We start from the raw sequence: 18,113 nt of genomic DNA, 5'->3' as shown, positions 1-18,113 counted from the left end.
GCCCCCATATTCCTCCATATAGTGTTGTGAAGCCCCCATAGTCCTCCATATAGTATTATGTAGCCCTCATGTAGCATTATGCAGCCCTCATATTGCACTATGCAGCCCCCATATGGCATTATGCAGCTCCCATATGGCATTATTCAGCTCCCAATTGGCACTATGCAGCCCCCTTATGGCACTATGCAGCCCCCATATAGCACAATGCAGACCCATATAGCATTAGGCACCCTCATGTAGTATACAGCCCCCATATAGCACAATGCAGACCCATATAGCATTAGGCACCCTCATGTAGTATACATCCCGCATATAGCACAGTGCAAACGCAGATAGCATTAGGCACCTTTATGTAGTATACAGCCAGCATATAGCACACTGCAGACCTAGATACCATTAGGCACCCTCATGTAGTATACAACCCGCATATAACACAGTGCCGATCCAGATAGCATTAGGCATCCTCATGAAGTTTACAGCCCCTATATAGCACAATGCAGACCCAGATATCATTAGGCACCCGCATGTAGTGCACAGCCCCTATATAGCACAGTACAGACCCAGATAGTATAAGGCACTTTCATGTAGTATACAGCCCCATATAGCATTAGTCATATTCATGTAGTATACAGCCATATATAGCACAGTACAGACCCAGATAGCATTAGGCACCTTCATGTAGTATACAGCCTCTTTATAGCACAGTGCAGACCCAGATAGCATTAGGCACCTTCATGTAGTGCACAGCTCGTATATAGCACAGTACAGACCCAGATAGCATTAGGCAACTTTATGTAGTATACAGCCATATATAGCACAGTACAGCCCCATATAGCACAGTATAGACCCAGATAGTATTAGGCCCCTTCATGTAGTATATAGCCCCCATGGTCGTCTGGCCACAGTGACTAGTACATACTCACTTCTCCTCATTCCCCCGCTGCTCCGGTCTCCTCGGGGCATCCATTGCTGTCGCTCTGACCTCACTACAGGCGCACAGTGTTGATGTCACCGCACTCCGCTGCAGAGCTGTCAGAGCGCCGACAGTCACAGCGGGGAGAATGATGAGAGGGAGCGCGCCGCTTCCTCTCTCATCATTGCTTTCAATTGTATCGGCAACTGCAGTGCCGATGCAATTGAAAGAGCGATCCTCGGCGGGGGGAATCTGGTGACAGCGCGGGCACCGGGCTCCCCTGAGTAGCTGTACGCCACTCTTGCCAACGCGAGTGGGCCTCCCTGGCAGCCCAGGGCCCCGGCATTTGACCGGGTTTGCCGGGTGCTGACGCCATCCCTGGCCAAAGAGGTCCATGAAGCAGCAGGCTGACCTGGAGGCCTACAACACTACTGAAAGCACAACGCCGGGGCTCCGGACCTTCCTGGTCTTGGCGCACCAGTCGCCAAGGCAACAGATCTGTGTATCCCATCGGTCGGAAGAGGAGAGAGGCTGAAGCAGCTCCTGGAGAAAACACGATGGGAAAGGAAATGCACCGGTTGCCATCCCATCGGTGAGTGTAGCTTGGAAGAAGTAACTGCAGTTGCAATAAGTGGAGCTGCAGCCAGGTGGCCTGATGGAGCTGGAGGTTCGCTGGCAAGTTTGGATCCAGGACCAGAGCCACTGACAGCCGAGATGTTATGCGAGAGCGACTGCAGTGTAAAGCACAGTGTACAGCTGGAGCCAGCAACTCTAAGACCTTGTTGTGCCTGTTGCACCAGGAGAAGAGGAATTGTTCTGCATTCTTGAGGGTTGTAGCAGAGGACTGATGTAAGTACACCTAACAATAGCTAAACTCCTGTTGTGCTTGTTGCGCTTCCCGCCCCCCACCCCTCCGTTTGAATATCGGGACAGCCCTTCAATTCTTATGGACTGTCATCTGCAACATACGGACTGTGTCCCTTTATCCTGTGCCCAATGGAACTTTGACTCTGCCCGCTGGGCAATTTTGGGCAAGTGAGGGGACTGCTATTTGAAAACGGAGGAGGGAGACAACTGAGGACTTGCGGGCTTGATGGGCCCCTTTGCAATATTCTGAGGACTGGAGGACCGCCGGATCCTGTTCTAGCATTTGAAGGGACTGCCCGAGGAGAGGACTTAAACAGAACCTGAGCTCCCTGTGATGTGCTTTTGTTTTAAGGACTGTGCCTGGGAAAAATGGACTCCTAATGCAACCTGAGCTTCCCATGTGTTTTTATGTGTTTGTGTTTTTAGGTGCTCAATTGAATGGACTCTCAGATGTGAGCCCCTGAGGACTTGGGCTCTTAAAGGACCCTTGGGTCTGATGTTGCCGTATTAACACTAGGGTCATGGTATTAGCTAGACATTTAAAAAGTGTTTTATTAAAAAAAAAATGTGAAGTTTCCACCTTTGAGTATTGTTTTTATTGCAGGTGTTTTGATGTCGAAATGCAAAAATGGGATTTTGAGTATTAATGAATGAGTATATATTTTGTGTGCTGTGCCATCTGTATTTGGGGTTTTGCAGGTCGAGAGCAGGCTTGGTTGGGACGACCAAGGTAAAAGGAAAGAGGAGTGTATGGGGGTATAAAGGGTACTTTTCACGCTGCGATATCGGTACCGATATCGCTAGCGAGCGTACCCGCCCCCGTCGGTTGTGCGTCAGGGGCAAATCGCTGCCCGTGGCGCACAATATCGCTAACACCCGTCACACGGACTTACTTTCCCTGCAAAGTCGCTGTTGCAGGCGAACCGCCTCCTTTCTCAGGGGGCAGTGTGTGCGGCGTCACAGCGACGTCACACAGCAGCCGTCAAATAGCAGAGGAGGGGTGGAGATGAACAGCTGGAACATGCCGCTCACCTCCTTCCTTCCTCATTGCCGGTGGGCGGAGGTAAGGAAATGTTCGTCGCTCCTGCGGTGTCACACATAGCGATGTGTGATGCCGCAGGAATGAGGAACAACATCGCTACTCAGCAGACAACGATATTTGGTGTTTGGACGACCTCTCCAACACCAGCGATTTTTACCACTTTTGCGTTCGTCGAAGGTCGCTCGTACGTGTCACACGCTGCGATGTCGCTAACGACGCCGGATGTGCATCACAAACACCGTGACCCCGACGATAAATCATTAGCAATATCGCAGCGTGTAAAGCACCCTTAAGGCTTGCCTGTTCCAGACCTGAAAATCCACAGTGTATGAAATGTAGTGTTTGAAGTTCATATTATGGTGTAATATGTTTAAACGGTCACTAGGTGGCCACAATGTGTAAGCTTCTTCCCTGGTACTCCCGGGCTATAGGGAGTTAATGAAGTGGAGGGTCCCAGTCAGAATAAAATGGTTAGGAAGACAGAAAGTGAGAGGAGAGTCCCTAAAGGAGAGGGAAAGACTGTGTGTGAGAGATGTGGTGGAGGAAAACCCCAATAACTTTAATTTGGCGTGACATTCTGGGTCGAATCTGGGTGCCGGGTAGTGGCCATTCCCTGGCGGATACCTAACGAACTCTCTCAATCAGCAAAAGGTCAGTGGGCTCTTAAGAGAAGAATAGCTCCTGACTGACCCTGTCCACAAGGGCTCACAGTCTGCAGGAGGAGAGAGGACCCTACCCGTGAGGGTTCACAGTCTACAGGAGGAGAGAGGACCCTGACCACAATGGATCACAGTCTACAAGGGATTGGTGAAAATACAGTAGGTGAGGGTGGAGATAGAGCGAACCCAAACGTTAATGTTTACAAAAAAGTCTGTGTCCGAGTTTGGGTGCTGTTCACATGTTAACAAAGTTTGTTGAAAAGCTGGGGAGCGGAAAGAGAGTGAATTACTATGACCATTTTACAACATAGAAGTTTGGGTCCTAACTGACTTGTAAAGGGTTTGGAATCCGGGATCAAGTTCAGGTCAAGTATTTGTTCCCGATCCAATTTTTTTTTTTTAAAGTCCAGACAAATCTGGCAAACCCAAACATCCATGGGTACACTCACCTCTAATCCTGTTGGAGGCAGAAAATCCATAGCTAAATGAAAGCATGTAATCGCCACATGACTGTATTAATACAGTTTTGCCAAACACATGGAATTATCAAACAAAAAGCAACTTTATTTAAAACATAATATACCCAAAAAAGAAAAAAAAAACACAGTGTCAAAAACATAATAAAAACTTACTGTAGAAAAACAAAGATTCGGCCAATTTACTGTATCTATATATCCCCTATCTCTTGTGTCTATGGTTGCTATGCCCAGTTTTGTACTTTGCTTAAGAGGCACCCTTCCGGGGTATGTGAAGAGGATCAATTGGGCTCAGCACTATTGTCTACATGGGAAAAGGTTCAGCAGCAATAGCTTAGCATCGGGCTCCAAGTATAAGCATGTGGATGAAAATAGACGTGTTCCAGGTCCGGACATGTGTGTGTGTGATCTGGTGTAGTCATCCACTAAAACCATTAGGCTTAAAGTACCATCTCTTAAGTTAGGATTTCGGTTCATTGGTCCAGTGAAAATTATTGCTGTTATTAATCTATTGGCTTTCAGTCTGGTCTTACCAGCTTCATACAAAATCCATAATCTGTTCCACAAGCCTCTATTAAAGAAATGTGTGGGTTCGGGAGGTCCTCTTCCTGCCCCTCCACCTCTGGTCTTAAATGATGGATCTCTGGAGTTCTAGGTTTTGAGAATTATAGATTCTCAGGTCGTTTGTCGTTCTTTACATTACCTGATTCACTGGCAGGGTTATGGCCCTGAGAACTTGGGTATCAGCCTCAGATATGTATGCAGAGTGTCTGGTTAGGGTATTTCATCACTTTCATCCAGAGAGACCTCATCCTAAGAGTCCACAGGCCCTTCACAGAGGGAGGGGTATATTGTCAATCGGTGCTTTGAACTAGCCTAATTTTATGGGGCATCAGATGCTGTTGAGACCACAGGACTCTGACACTCACTATACTTTTTCTCATGCTTCTGAGTTGCACGGGCAGGCTCGGGTATCGACCAGCTGTGTACAGACATAGTTTTGGTGCAGCTTATGGGGCCACACAGGGCCCGAGAACTATGGGGGCTGACTTCCACCTCCAATGCAAGTAAAATTCTCCATAATGAGGAGCTATTGGACTGCAAAGTGCCCATATATTATTCTTGTACAGGAGCCTCTTCTGCTTGTGTCTGCCAATGCCAAAGACTGTATAGTAGGGGGCTACAAAGAATGTTATTCTGCACCACTGCTGTAGCTGGATAGAAGAAACAGATTGTTTAGGCTGCTTTCACACATCCGTTTTTTCCTGTGCGGCACAATCCGGCGCATTGCAGAAAAACCGCAATCATTTTTTTTTTTTGCCGCCGGTTGCGGGTTTTTTGCATAGACTTACATTAGTGCCGTATTGTGCAGCATGGGCTTGCGTTCTGTCCGGTTTTTGCCACATGCGGCAGATTTAGCCGATGCGGCGGCCGGATGGAACGTTGCCTGGCACGTTTTTTTGTCCGGCAAAAAAAAACGCATTGCGCCGCATCCGGCCGATGCAGCATGATTTGCAATGCATGCCTATGGACGCCGCATGCGGTGTCCTGCGGCAAGCACCGCATCCGGCCGCCGCATGCGGTTTTTTCCACTGCGCATGCTCAGTAGCCTGCCGCAAGCGGCAAAAACCGGACGAGCCGTATGTCAAAAACTTATGCAAAGGATGCGGTTTGGTCGCCACATCCGTTGCATAGGTTTTAGAGCCGGATTGGCCGGCTCTGCTAAAACTGGAGGTGTGAAAGCAGCCTTAGATAGATACAGTGCCTACAAGTAGTATTCAACCCCCTGCAGATTTAGCAGGTTTACACATTCGGAATTAACTTGGCATTGTGACATTTGGACTGTAGATCAGCCTGGAAGTGTGAAATGCACTGCAGCAAAAAAGAATGTTATTTCTTTTTTTATTTTTTTTTTAAATTGTGAAAAGTTTATTCAGAGGGTAATTTATTATTCAACCCCTCAAACCACCAGAATTCTGTTTGGTTCCCCTAAAGTATTAAGAAGTATTTCAGGCACAAAGAACAATGAGCTTCACATGTTTGGATTAATTATCTCATTTTCCAGCCTTTTCTGACTAATTAAGGCCCTCCCCAAACTTGTGAACAGCACTCATACTTGGTCAACATGGGAAAGACAAAGGAGCATTCCAAGGCCATCAGAGACAAGATCGTGGAGGGTCACAAGGCTGGCAAGGGGTACAAAACCCTTTCCAAGGAGATGGGCCTACCTGTCTCCACTGTTGGGAGCATTATCCGGAAGTGGAAGGCTTATGGAACTACTGTTAGCCTTCCACGGCCTGGACAGCCTTTGAAAGTTTCCACCCGTGCCGAGGCCAGGCTTGTCCGAAGAGTCAAGGCTAACCCAAGGACAACAAGGAAGGAGCTCCGGGAAGATCTCATGGCAGTGGGGACATTGGTTTCAGTCAATACCATAAGTAACGTACTCCAACGCAATGGTCTCCGTTCCAGACGAGCCCGTAAGGTACCTTTACTTTCAAAGTGTCATGTCAAGGCTCGTCTACAGTTTGCTCATGATCACTTGGAGGACTCTGAGACAGACTGGTTCAAGGTTCTCTGGTCTGATGAGACCAAGATCGAGATCTTTGGTGCCAACCACACACGTGACGTTTGGAGACTGGATGGCACTGCATACGACCCCAAGAATACCATCCCTACAGTCAAGCATGGTGGTGGCAGCATCATGCTGTGGGGCTGTTTCTCAGCCAAGGGGCCTGGCCATCTGGTCCGCATCCATGGGAAGATGGATAGCACGGCCTACCTGGAGATTTTGGCCAAGAACCTCCGCTCCTCCATCAAGGATCTTAAGATGGGTCGTCATTTCATCTTCCAACAAGACAATGACCCAAAGCACACAGCCAAGAAAACCAAGGCCTGGTTTAAAAGGGAAAAAATCAAGGTATTGCAGTGGCCTAGTCAGTCTCCTGACCTTAACCCAATTGAAAACTTGTGGAAGGAGCTCAAGATTAAAGTCCACATGAGACACACAAAGAACCTAGATAACTTGGAGAAGATCTGCATGGAGGCGTGGACCAAGATAACTCCAGAGACCTGTGCCGGCCTGATCAGGTCTTATAAAAGACGATTATTAGCTGTAATTGCAAACAAAGGTTATTCCACAAAATATTAAACCTAGGGGTTGAATAATAATTGACCCACACTTTTATGTTGAAAATTTATTAAAATTTAACTGAGCAACATAACTTGTTGGTTTGTAAGATTTATGCATCTGTTCATAAATCCTGCTCTTGTTTGAAGTTTGCAGGCTCTAACTTATTTGCATCTTATCAAACCTGCTAAATCTGCAGCGGGTTGAATACTACTTGTAGGCACTGTAGATAGATAGATAGATAGATAGATGAATAGATAGATTGATCGATCGCAGGCAGAATTATGCATATAAGCTCTTATATGACAAGTGTCATTAGGTTTTGTAGTATTTCCTATTTTAAATACTTCATAATTATTCCTGCCAAAATCTGGAGACCGCACACACAGAGAGGACGCTGCGCCTAACGAGAACAATGACTGTTTGACTGCGCGCGGTGTAATTAAGAGCAGATGTACGCAGCCTTTATATATATACTGTATATACACACGCACTGGAGTATCGGCTGCTACTTAATGATGTATTATAGACGTCCCCGGTGCTATGAATCAATGCTCAAAGCAAGGAACAGAACATGTCATAGGAAATGTTTTCCCTGCCGGCACTGTATGAGCAGGAAACGGCCGCCATGACACATTCGCACACCTGATCCTGCCCTTGGCCTGTTTTTACTGAAAACATCTTTCCAGGCTACTGTATATTATTTCACATTGATGTTAGAAAAGTAATGTACTCTACAGCTAATTCAGCAAAAGTACAAATAATAGAGACGTGTTGTTACAATTCCTGACTGTATCCCTGGATTCCTTCAGCAGCGCCTCAAACACTGCACACTTTATAATGTTCTTACGGCTCACTTGTGCCAGGCTGTGCCCTCTACTGAAATACAAAAAAATAACATGACGAGAACCACTATGTACAATTATGTTCTACATCAACTATATGGCAAGCTCTTGTCCTTACTGATAATCTAATATACATAGGAAGAGCAGCTCTAGAGAACAAACTGCTGCACTCAAAAATTATAAGAGATTGCTAAAAATTATTCCAAGAAATTCTATTCTTTAGAGGATGTGAAAATGTGTATATATTTTTTACTTGACCGGTTGTCCAGTGAAAACAAGTAAGCACCTATCCATCCACAGGATAGATGGTAACTTATTAATCGGTTAAGGGGCCAACCATTGAGACTAGCACAAATCGGCAGAACAGGGCAATTTTTCCTCGTCATAGTGAAGACATAGTGCACACATTCCTATTTTGCTAATCAATGCAGGTCCCAATGGTCTGAACCGGCACCAAATAAGTTGACAAATCCTTTGGATAGGTGACAACTAGTGATGACCGAGCATGCTCAGAAAGGCTCAATATTCTATTGAGTAATAGGTTGCTTGAGATACTTGATACTTGATCGAGTATCGTTAAGGTGCTTGTGGAGACACAAGGGTAAGTGAGTGCTCTTGTCTGCTGGTGTGGCTATCTTTCAGAAAGACTGCATGGACCAGGGCTCATACCACTGAATGCTTGCACTCTTTTCCCATAGACAAAACACTACTCAGACAACACAGGGTGAGGGAACCACACTTTGGTAAGACTTTATTGGTTCACCAACAGACAAAAACATATTGTACATTCCCTGCAAGAACTGAAGGTGTACAAGGGACAGAGTCTCACCCTCCTGCTGGCCCGAAAAGGATTAGTGTCTTCATGATTTTGGGGCTTCCAGGGCCAACTATCCCAGTTGAGGAGCACCCCGATATAATGGTCAACCAATCAGAAGAGATAGCAGCAAAATTAGGAAACAATTCTGTGAACTTTCACCTGGAACCATGGATCCTAAGCTGAAATCCAGTAGAATATTCAAAGTGAAGCAGTTCTGTGTGTCCTCAGTCGGGACCAGAGCTCCTTGTCTGAAATCATGTAGAATCCTTTTTTCTGGTGACAGGACCAAGGTCGTTTTATAGCTCTCAGTTCTCAATTCAGGATACTGTGTTTACAGGATTGGTTGGAGATGGCTGTGTGCTACCCCTGGTAGATTTCTGATGTCACAGTGGTGGAATGAGAAAAATAAAATAAATAAACAAATAAAGTGTTTGTGACACCAGATGGGATGTTTGGCTTTGGTATGACTGAGCACTGCTGAAGGTCTCCAGGAGTTAGGTGGTGATGCACAGTGCTAGAGGGATGTTCTCTCGCCCCCTCCCCAACTAGGGCTGGTTCCTGGGAATGTTGAGGTAGGGATGGTGCAGCAGAGAATAATTCAGCCAGAGACAGGACAGGGAGATTTTACCTTTTACTATAGCTCTGTAGAACAGTCTGGAGCATGCCTTAGAATCCTTACAGCTTTCACAATGATGGTGGTATGATTTCCCGAATGAGAGTTTGGTTTCTTTGCTGTGTGGTAGTGTTTTCTTCCTGCCACTAATTCCCTGCCTGGGAAAAAGTGTCTCGAAATCCTGGAATTTTCAAAACAAATGAACTCTAGATCGTTGATCCCTTCCAGCAAGCAGGTGACTTGAATCCTGAGGGAAAGCTCACTGTTTCTTCTAGAAGATTCCAGAATTATGTTGCTGAGAGTCCGGGCAATTTAACTGCTCCTTATGAAAAGGCTTATAGCAGTCTCTCAGTTTGCCTCCGACCTTGAATGTCCAGGTGGCCTAGGGACTGATACCATGCATAATTGTAGCTGGCCCCTCCAGAGGTTTCAACAGTTACCTCAGGACAGGATCGTCTCCATATTACACTGCTCTCACACGCTGACACCAACTTCAACTGCCACACTCTGAATTTAACTCACATCTAAACTCCTCCCGTTTCTCCTTCTAGGGCATGCACAAAAGCTTTGTTATCAGCTCAGGTGAACAGCCCCTGTAAGGGAGTGTTAGCAAATGTTTGTATGTGGTGAACAGCAAAGAAAACAAAATCTCATTAAAGCCGACAATACATGTTATACATATTGAAATACACATGCAGCCATTCTTTGTGGCAACTTAGCCACAGGGCACCACAGCTGCTTTCTCATTGGTCGCAAGTTCAATCCTACTACATAATTTTCCTCTGAACTATGCAGTCAGAGAGGCTGAGGCAAGACATATTTACTGAAAACAAGGCTCCAATTAGTCTCACATGAGACAATAGTTAACTTCTCTTGGTTTAACAAACAAAAGGACCCATCAGTCTGGCCTAATTGAGAACAGTTGACCCACACACAAGTGGCCAAATGCTGAGTCGTCACAGTAATCGATATGCTCGATTTCCGGCATACTCTCTCATATTTCCAGAAGTCCATTTCTCTTTACCATTTGTGTATTCCATTTAGAACGGACAAGCAGAACAGATACAGTCATATGAAAAAGTTTGGGCACCCTATTAATGTTAACCTTTTTTCTTTATAATAATTTGGGTTTTTGCAACAGCTATTTCTGTTTCATATATCTAATAACTGATGGACTGAGTAATATTTCTGGATTGAAATGAGGTTTATTGTACTAACAGAAAATGTGCAATCCGCATTGAAACAAAATTTGACCGGTGCAAAAGTATGGGCACCCTTATCAATTTTTTGATTTGAACACTCCTAACTACTTTTTACTGACTTACTAAAGCACTAAATTGGTTTTGTAACCTCATTGAGCTTTGAACTTCATAGGCAGTTGTATCCAATCATGAGAAAAGGTATTTAAGGTGGCCGCTTGCAAGTTGTTCTCCTATTTGAATCTCCTATAAAGAGTGGCATCATGGGCTCCTCAAAACAACTCTCAAATGATCTGAAAACAAAGATTATTCAACATAGTTGTTCAGGGGAAGGAAACAAAAAGTTGTCTCAGAGATTTAAACTGTCAGTTTCCACTGTGAGGAACATAGTAAGGAAATGGAAGAACACAGGTACAGTTCTTGTTAAGCCCAGAAGTGGCAGGCCAAGAAAAATATCAGAAAGGCAGAGAAGAAGAATGGTGAGAACAGTCAAGGACAATCCACAGACCACCTCCAAAGACCTGCAGCATCATGTTGCTGCAGATGGTGTCAATGTGCATCGGTCAACAATACAGCACACGTTGCACAAGTAGAAGCTGTATGGGAGAGTGATGCAAAAGAAGCCATTTCTGCAAGTACACCACAAACAGAGTCACCTGAGGTATGCAAAAGCACATTTGGACAAGCCAGTTACATTTTGGAAGAAGGTCCTGTGGACTGATGAAACAAAGATTGAGTTGTTTAATCATACAAAAAGGCGTTACGCATGGATGCAAAAAAACATGGCATTCCAAGAAAAGCACTTGTTACCCACAGTAAAATTTGGTGGAGGTTCCATCATGCTTTGGGGCTGTGTGGCCAATGCCGGCACAGGGAATCTTGTTAAAGTTGAGGGTCGCATGGATTCAACTCAATATCAGCAGATTCTTAACCATAATGTGCAAGAATCAGTGACGAAGTTGAAGTTACGCAGGGGATAATATTTAAGCAAGACAATGATCCAAAACACCGCTCCAAATCTACTCAGGCATTCATGCAGAGGAACAATTACAGTGTTCTGGAATGGCCATCCCAGTCCCCAGACCAGAATATCATTGAAAATCTGTGAGATGATTTGAAGCGTGCTGTCCATGCTCGGCGACCATCAAACTTAACTGAACTGGAATTTTTTTGTAAACAGGAATGGTCAAATATACCTTCATCCAGGATCCAGGAACTCATTAAAAGCTACAGGAAGCGACTAGAGGCTGTGATTTTTGCAAAAGGAGGATCTACAAAATATTAATGTCACTTTTATGTTGAGGTGCCCATACTTTTGCACCGGTCAAATTTTGTTTAAATGCGGATTGCACATTTTCTGTTAGTACAATAAACCTCATTTCAATCCAGAAATATTACTTAGTCCATCAGTTATTAGATATATGAAACTGAAATAGCTGTTGCAAAAACCCAAATTGTTATAAAGAAAAAAGGTTAACATTAATAGGGGTGCCCAAACTTTTTCATATGACTGTAAATGGAATTTATGCAGTTAGCTGGTTATCAAAGCATGGGGCTCCTTCTTTAAACCTATTGGCACCCAGGGACTGTGATTGCGTGATCCTGATGGTTGCCATAAACCAAGTAGTGGCCTGGTCAGATGTTAGCAATATTTTAGTGGTAAAAATAAAATTGGTAATTTTTGTTATTCCCTTTGCATTAATTCCTGAAAAACACCGAAAGAGTTAAAAACGATCTGACACCAGCTTTGAATATGTTGAGGGGTGTTATTTTGAAAATGGTATCACTTTTTGTGGGTTTTCTCATATATAAGTCCCCCAAAGTTACTTCAAAATTGAATACAGTATGTCCCTAAAAAATTAAGTTTTGAAAATTTCCTGGAAAAAAAATGAAAAATTGCTAGCATTTTTTTAAACCTTTTAACATTCTAACAAAGTAAAAATACATTTTATAATGATGCTGATGTTAGGCAGACAAAAGACAGACTGTATATGTGGATTAAAAGTATAAACATTCAAAATTCGAAAATTGCAATTTTTTTTTTTTACATTTTTGTCAAATGTCGGAATTTTTTAATAAATAAAAGCAAAACATATTGACCAAAATTTACCAATATCATAAAATATAATGTGTCATGAAAAAAATCTCAAAATCACTAAGATGTGTTGAAAGATTGCAGAGTTATTGCCACATAGTGACATATGTCAGATTTGAAAAATTTAGCTTGGTTTCTAAGGTGGTACGAAACAAGAACACCACAGATTCATAAACCTGGAAGTGGATAATGATGAGAAAGCTCAAGGGTGCTCGAGTGCTCTTTACTCTAGTCGAGCAGGTTGGACACTGACAGGCTTGACTCGAGTAACAAGTAAAATGGGCAATCCAGCTCTTCGCCCACACACAGCCAGCCATAAAAAGAGTATTTCCGGGGAATGGAGGGCATTGTTTGTATTTTAGTAATACACAGCATCCAAACACGTCTTTTTTACCCCCAGTGAGAGCCAATCAGAAACTTCATGCGGCTCTCACAGGGGTGTCGGCTTCCACCATTCATTGAAGGGAGCCGACTCTTTGTGTCCCATTGTTCATGATCAACACATCCATGCACCAGCGATACTCGGCCGATTGTTGAGAGTACCCGAACACCAAAATGATCAATCAAGTATTGAGCAGTTGTATTTCTGCAGCTTTAGTTCATAGACTATATGCTGTTTGATTTACAACTATCATCCCACATTAGTGACTATTGACTTATTAATCATCTGCTTTTTTACCTGTTGTCGTCTGCTGTATTTTATTTGGCACCCTTTCAGTGTGACTAGTGGGGGGCAAACCAGCAGATATCCGGATTTTTAAAAAAAAAACAGGTTCAGACCCGGAATTAATCCCTGACATCTGCCCAAACACTGATCCATACATTAGTCTATGGGGACTCAAATTGCTTTAAAATAGTGGTAGAAAGGGCTAGGGGCATTAGAGTAGGTGCTTTATACTTACTAGTCTCCATGTGGCTCTAACACTACTCCTAGGGCCGGGGTTATTATCCCTCATGCATATTCACTACTTTCCACTGGCAGTCCCGACCTCTGTGATTGGTTGCAGTCAGACTGTGCCCCCACCGTGTGTGACAGCGCGACTGACTACATGGACACATAGACTCTGTGTACGTGTCTATAGTGATGTAAAAATAAATGTAAAAAATTGGCAAAGGGCCCCCTATATTAAGATAGCCAGCACAGATCAAGTTTATAGCTACAGGCTGCAGCCCCCAGCCGTGCGCTTATCTTGGCTGTGTATCAAAATAAGAGGAACCCCATGCAGCTTTTTTTAATTATTTAAATTTTTTAAAAAACGACATGCCACCCCCCCAATTTTGATATCCAGCCATGATAAAGCCGAAAGCTTCGGGCTGGTATTTTCAGGCTGGGGAGGCCAATGATTATTCGGCCCCCTCCAGCCTAAACATAGCAGCCTGCAGCTTCCCAGATACATGAGGCCCACAACCAATCAGCTCCCAGCACCTCTATCTGCTCAAATGTCCAAAGGCGTAGTGAAGGAAGCCAGTGCTGATTGATCTCAGTACTCGTATGTCATAACAATGTCATGGGTGCCCTGGGAACGCGGTTTGAGACATCGCTGGAACCACCTCTGCACCAGAGGTGAGTATAGGCTTATTTATTTTTACAGTAGTGAACAAGAGAAATAACTAGAGGTTGTCCAAGGAGTGGACAACCCCTTTAACCACTTTTTCTATTGTTTCTTCCATTCCCATTTGCACCCACATTTTGCACTTCATAAACTCAAGACCACACTTCTAAATACGATATTGAATTTGTAGCTTCTTCATCTTTTTTCCGGCTACTATGCCAAACTTCTGTAATGTGCATCACATGGTGCTTGCATGGATGTCTGTGATTGTACTATTATGAAGCCTATGAGCCACCTGTGCTGCCATGTTTGTTGCACTAGAACTGATAGACCTTGTAATGAAATAACTTGTCTTCATGGCTGCACCTTAATTTGAACCAGTGACCTTTTGCTTGGGAATCAATGTAGTAACACACTGCACTATTAGAGAATATGTAAACAGTCTGTAATTTGTAGTATACAGGAAGAAAAAGATTTTACCGCTACCAGGAGCAAAACAGTAACAATGCAGTGATATGACAAGAATCTGCATAACTAACTATATGCAAAATAGTTTATAAATCAAATTTATGTATGAAATAGCCAAGATTATTTTCTATGAAATTAAGTATCAAGTATGAAGCTGTAGTGGATGGCGAGATATGCTGCCTGAACGTCAAAAGTTCAAGACATTGTTATCTTTTCGTTCGTGTAATGTAATAATCTTGGAGTATCTAGTAGGCTTGGTTTTGTTCCTTTTATTTATAGGAAACATGGATGTTCTTATACCTATATAGTAAGCTTGTTTCTGTTCCCGTATCTGTGTAGTTAGCTCTATTCTATTCCCATATCCCTTACGTAAGCTTGGTCCTGTTCCTGTATCTTTGTTATACAGTAAGCTTTGTTCTGGTTCTCTATGTAATATGCTTAGTACTCTTTCAATATCTATGTAATAAGCTTGTTTCTAGTTCCATATCTGTGTAATAAGCTTGATTCTACTTCCATATCTGTGTAGCAAGCTTGGTTCTCCTTCCATATCTGTGTAGTAAGTAGAGTTGAGCGCGGTTCGTGGTTCGAGGTTCTCCAGTTCTAAGCTCGAGTGATTTTTGGGGCTGTTCGAGATCGAACTAGAACTCGAGCTTTTTGCAAAAGCTCGATAGTTCTAGATACGTTCGAGAACGGTTCTAGCAGCAAAAAGCAGGGCTTTTTACAGCTACAGTGTGCAGGAGCCATCGCTGGCAGCCTGCCACAAGCTGGTAACCAAGATAAACATCGGGTATCCAAGCAAAGCGCTTGGTTAGTAACTCGATGTTTATCTTAGTTACGTGCAGGAAGCCCACACTTCCCCGCTCAGCTCACTCCGCCCCCTCCTGCCCGCAGCATGTACACACGTACACAAACACACACACTCTCACACACGCACCCCCCCCCCAGCTACAGTGTGCAGGAGCCATCGCTGGCAGCCTGCCACAAGCTGGTAACCAAGATAAACATCGGGTATCCAAGCAAAGCGCTTGGTTAGTAACCCGATGTTTATCTTAGTTACGTGCAGGAAGCCCACACTTTCCGCTCAGCTCACTCCGCCCCCTCCTGCCCGCGGCATGTATACATACATATACACACACACACACACACACACTCTCACACACGCACCCCCCCTCCCCCATTCCGCTCGGCTTACCTGCGGTGATGAAGTCCCGCCATCCCGACCTCAGCGCTGTCACTGTCCTCCATGGCCGCCGCTTGTCACATCACCTCTCGCTTCCCACCCGAGACGTCACGGACCTCTCGCGATACTTGATGTGAAGGCGCCGGTCATTGACCTCAGTGACAGGGGCTGTCGGCAGTGCTGGAGATCAGCGCAGGTAATGTACCTCGCTGACAGCAGCACTTGTCATCCCCTGCAGTGACCTGGGCTGACCCATTGATGTTAGCTCAGGTCACTGCATTGCTCTCCCAGCCAATGGGGAACATCCTGCTCTTCATTGACTGGGACAGTGTGGATCGTCATGGCAACCCCTTGGATTACACCAGACCTGGATTTGTTTTTCTTTCTAATAAATTGGTTAAAGAGGGAATGTTTTGGGGAGTGTTTTTTCAAATAAAAATGTGTTTGTCGTCTATTTTTTTTTATTACTGACTGGGTTGGTGATGTCGGGTATCTGATAGACGCCTGACCTCACCAACCCCAGGGCTTGATGCCAGGTGACATTACACATCTGGTATTAACCCCATATATTACCCCGTTTGCCACCGCACCAGGGCGCGGGATGAGCTGGGGCGAAGCACCAGGATTGGCGCATCTAATGGATGCGCCACTTCTGGGGCGGCTGCGGCCTGCTATTTTTAGGCTTGGGAGAGTCCAATAACCATGGACCTCCCTAGTCTGAGAATATCAGGCCCCAGCTGTCTGCTTTACCTTGGCTGGTGATCCAATTTTGGGGGACCCCTACGTGTTTTTTTTTTAAAATTATTTATTTAATTTAAAATAACAGCGTGGGGTGCCCTCAGTTTTGGATTACCAGCCAAGGTGAGGTTGCCAGCTGTGGTCTGCAGGCTGCAGCCGTCTGCTTTACCCTAGCTGGCTACAAAACTAGGGGGAACCCTACGTCATTTTTTTTTTCATTTTTTTGGCTAAATACAAAGCTAAGCACCCCTTAGTGCCACATGAAAGGCACCAAAGGGTGCTCCACTTTTTCTCCACTTTTTCTCCACTTTTTCTCCACTTTTTTCTCCATTTTTTTCTCCACTTTTTCTCCACTTTTTCTCCACTTTTTCTCCATTTTTTTCTCCACTTTTTCTCCACTTTTTCTCCATTTATTCTCCACTTTTTCTCCACTTTTTCTCCATTTTTTTCTCCACTTTTTCTCCACTTTTTCTCCACTTTTTCTCCACTTTTTCTCCACTTTTTCTCCACTTATTCTCCACTTTTTCTCCACTTTTTCTCCACTTTTTCTCCATTTTTTTCTCCACTTTTTCTCCACTTTTTCTCCATTTATTCTCCACTTTTCTCCATTTATTCTCCACTTTTTCTCCATTTTTTTCTCCACTTTTTCTCCATTTTTTTCTCCACTTTTTCTCCATTTTTTTCTCCACTTTTTCTCCACTTTTTCTCCACTTTTTCTCCACTTTTTCTCCACTTTTTCTCCACTTTTTCTCCACTTATTCTCCACTTTTTCTCCACTTTTTCTCCACTTTTTCTCCACTTATTCTCCACTTTTTCTCCACTTTTTCTCCATTTTTTTCTCCACTTTTTCTCCACTTTTTCTCCATTTATTCTCCACTTTTTCTCCACTTTTTCTCCATTTTTTTCTCCACTTTTTCTCCATTTTTTTCTCCACTTTTTGTCCACTTTTTGTCCACTTTTTCTCCACTTTTTCTCCACTTTTTCTCCATTTTTTCTCCACTTATTCTCCACTTATTCTCCACTTTTTCTCCACTTTTTCTCCACTTTTTCTCCATTTATTCTCCACTTTTTCTCCACTTTTTCTCCATTTTTTCTCCACTTTTTCTCCATTTTTTTCTCCACTTTTTCTCCACTTTTTCTCCACTTTTTCTCCACTTTTTCTCCACTTTTTCTCCACTTATTCTCCACTTATTCTCCACTTTTTCTCCGTTCTTTTTCTATGGTCGGTCTACCCATTAGCTCTGCCATGCATACTGTAGCTCTACACCTACTGCACATGTTACTTTATGATTGACATCTCTTTCGTACCAGAGCTGTCTAAGTCTACTCTGACCCCATATTTGTCATTACTATATTGTCCTTGTACTGTATTATGACATTTGTATCATGTGTTTCATTTCTTGCTGTGTTGCAGTTTTTTTGCTGCATCCCAATTGTACCTCTACATTGTTCGAGTTTATGTTATTGTTCTCTCACTCTTATGTGATACTGATTATTGTCATTTTTCATGATTACATGCAG

The sequence above is a fragment of the Anomaloglossus baeobatrachus genome, chromosome 2, assembly GCF_048569485.1.
Source record: "Anomaloglossus baeobatrachus isolate aAnoBae1 chromosome 2, aAnoBae1.hap1, whole genome shotgun sequence".
Classification (NCBI taxonomy): domain Eukaryota; kingdom Metazoa; phylum Chordata; class Amphibia; order Anura; family Aromobatidae; genus Anomaloglossus; species Anomaloglossus baeobatrachus.
Note: the sequence above shows the minus strand (reverse complement) of the source record.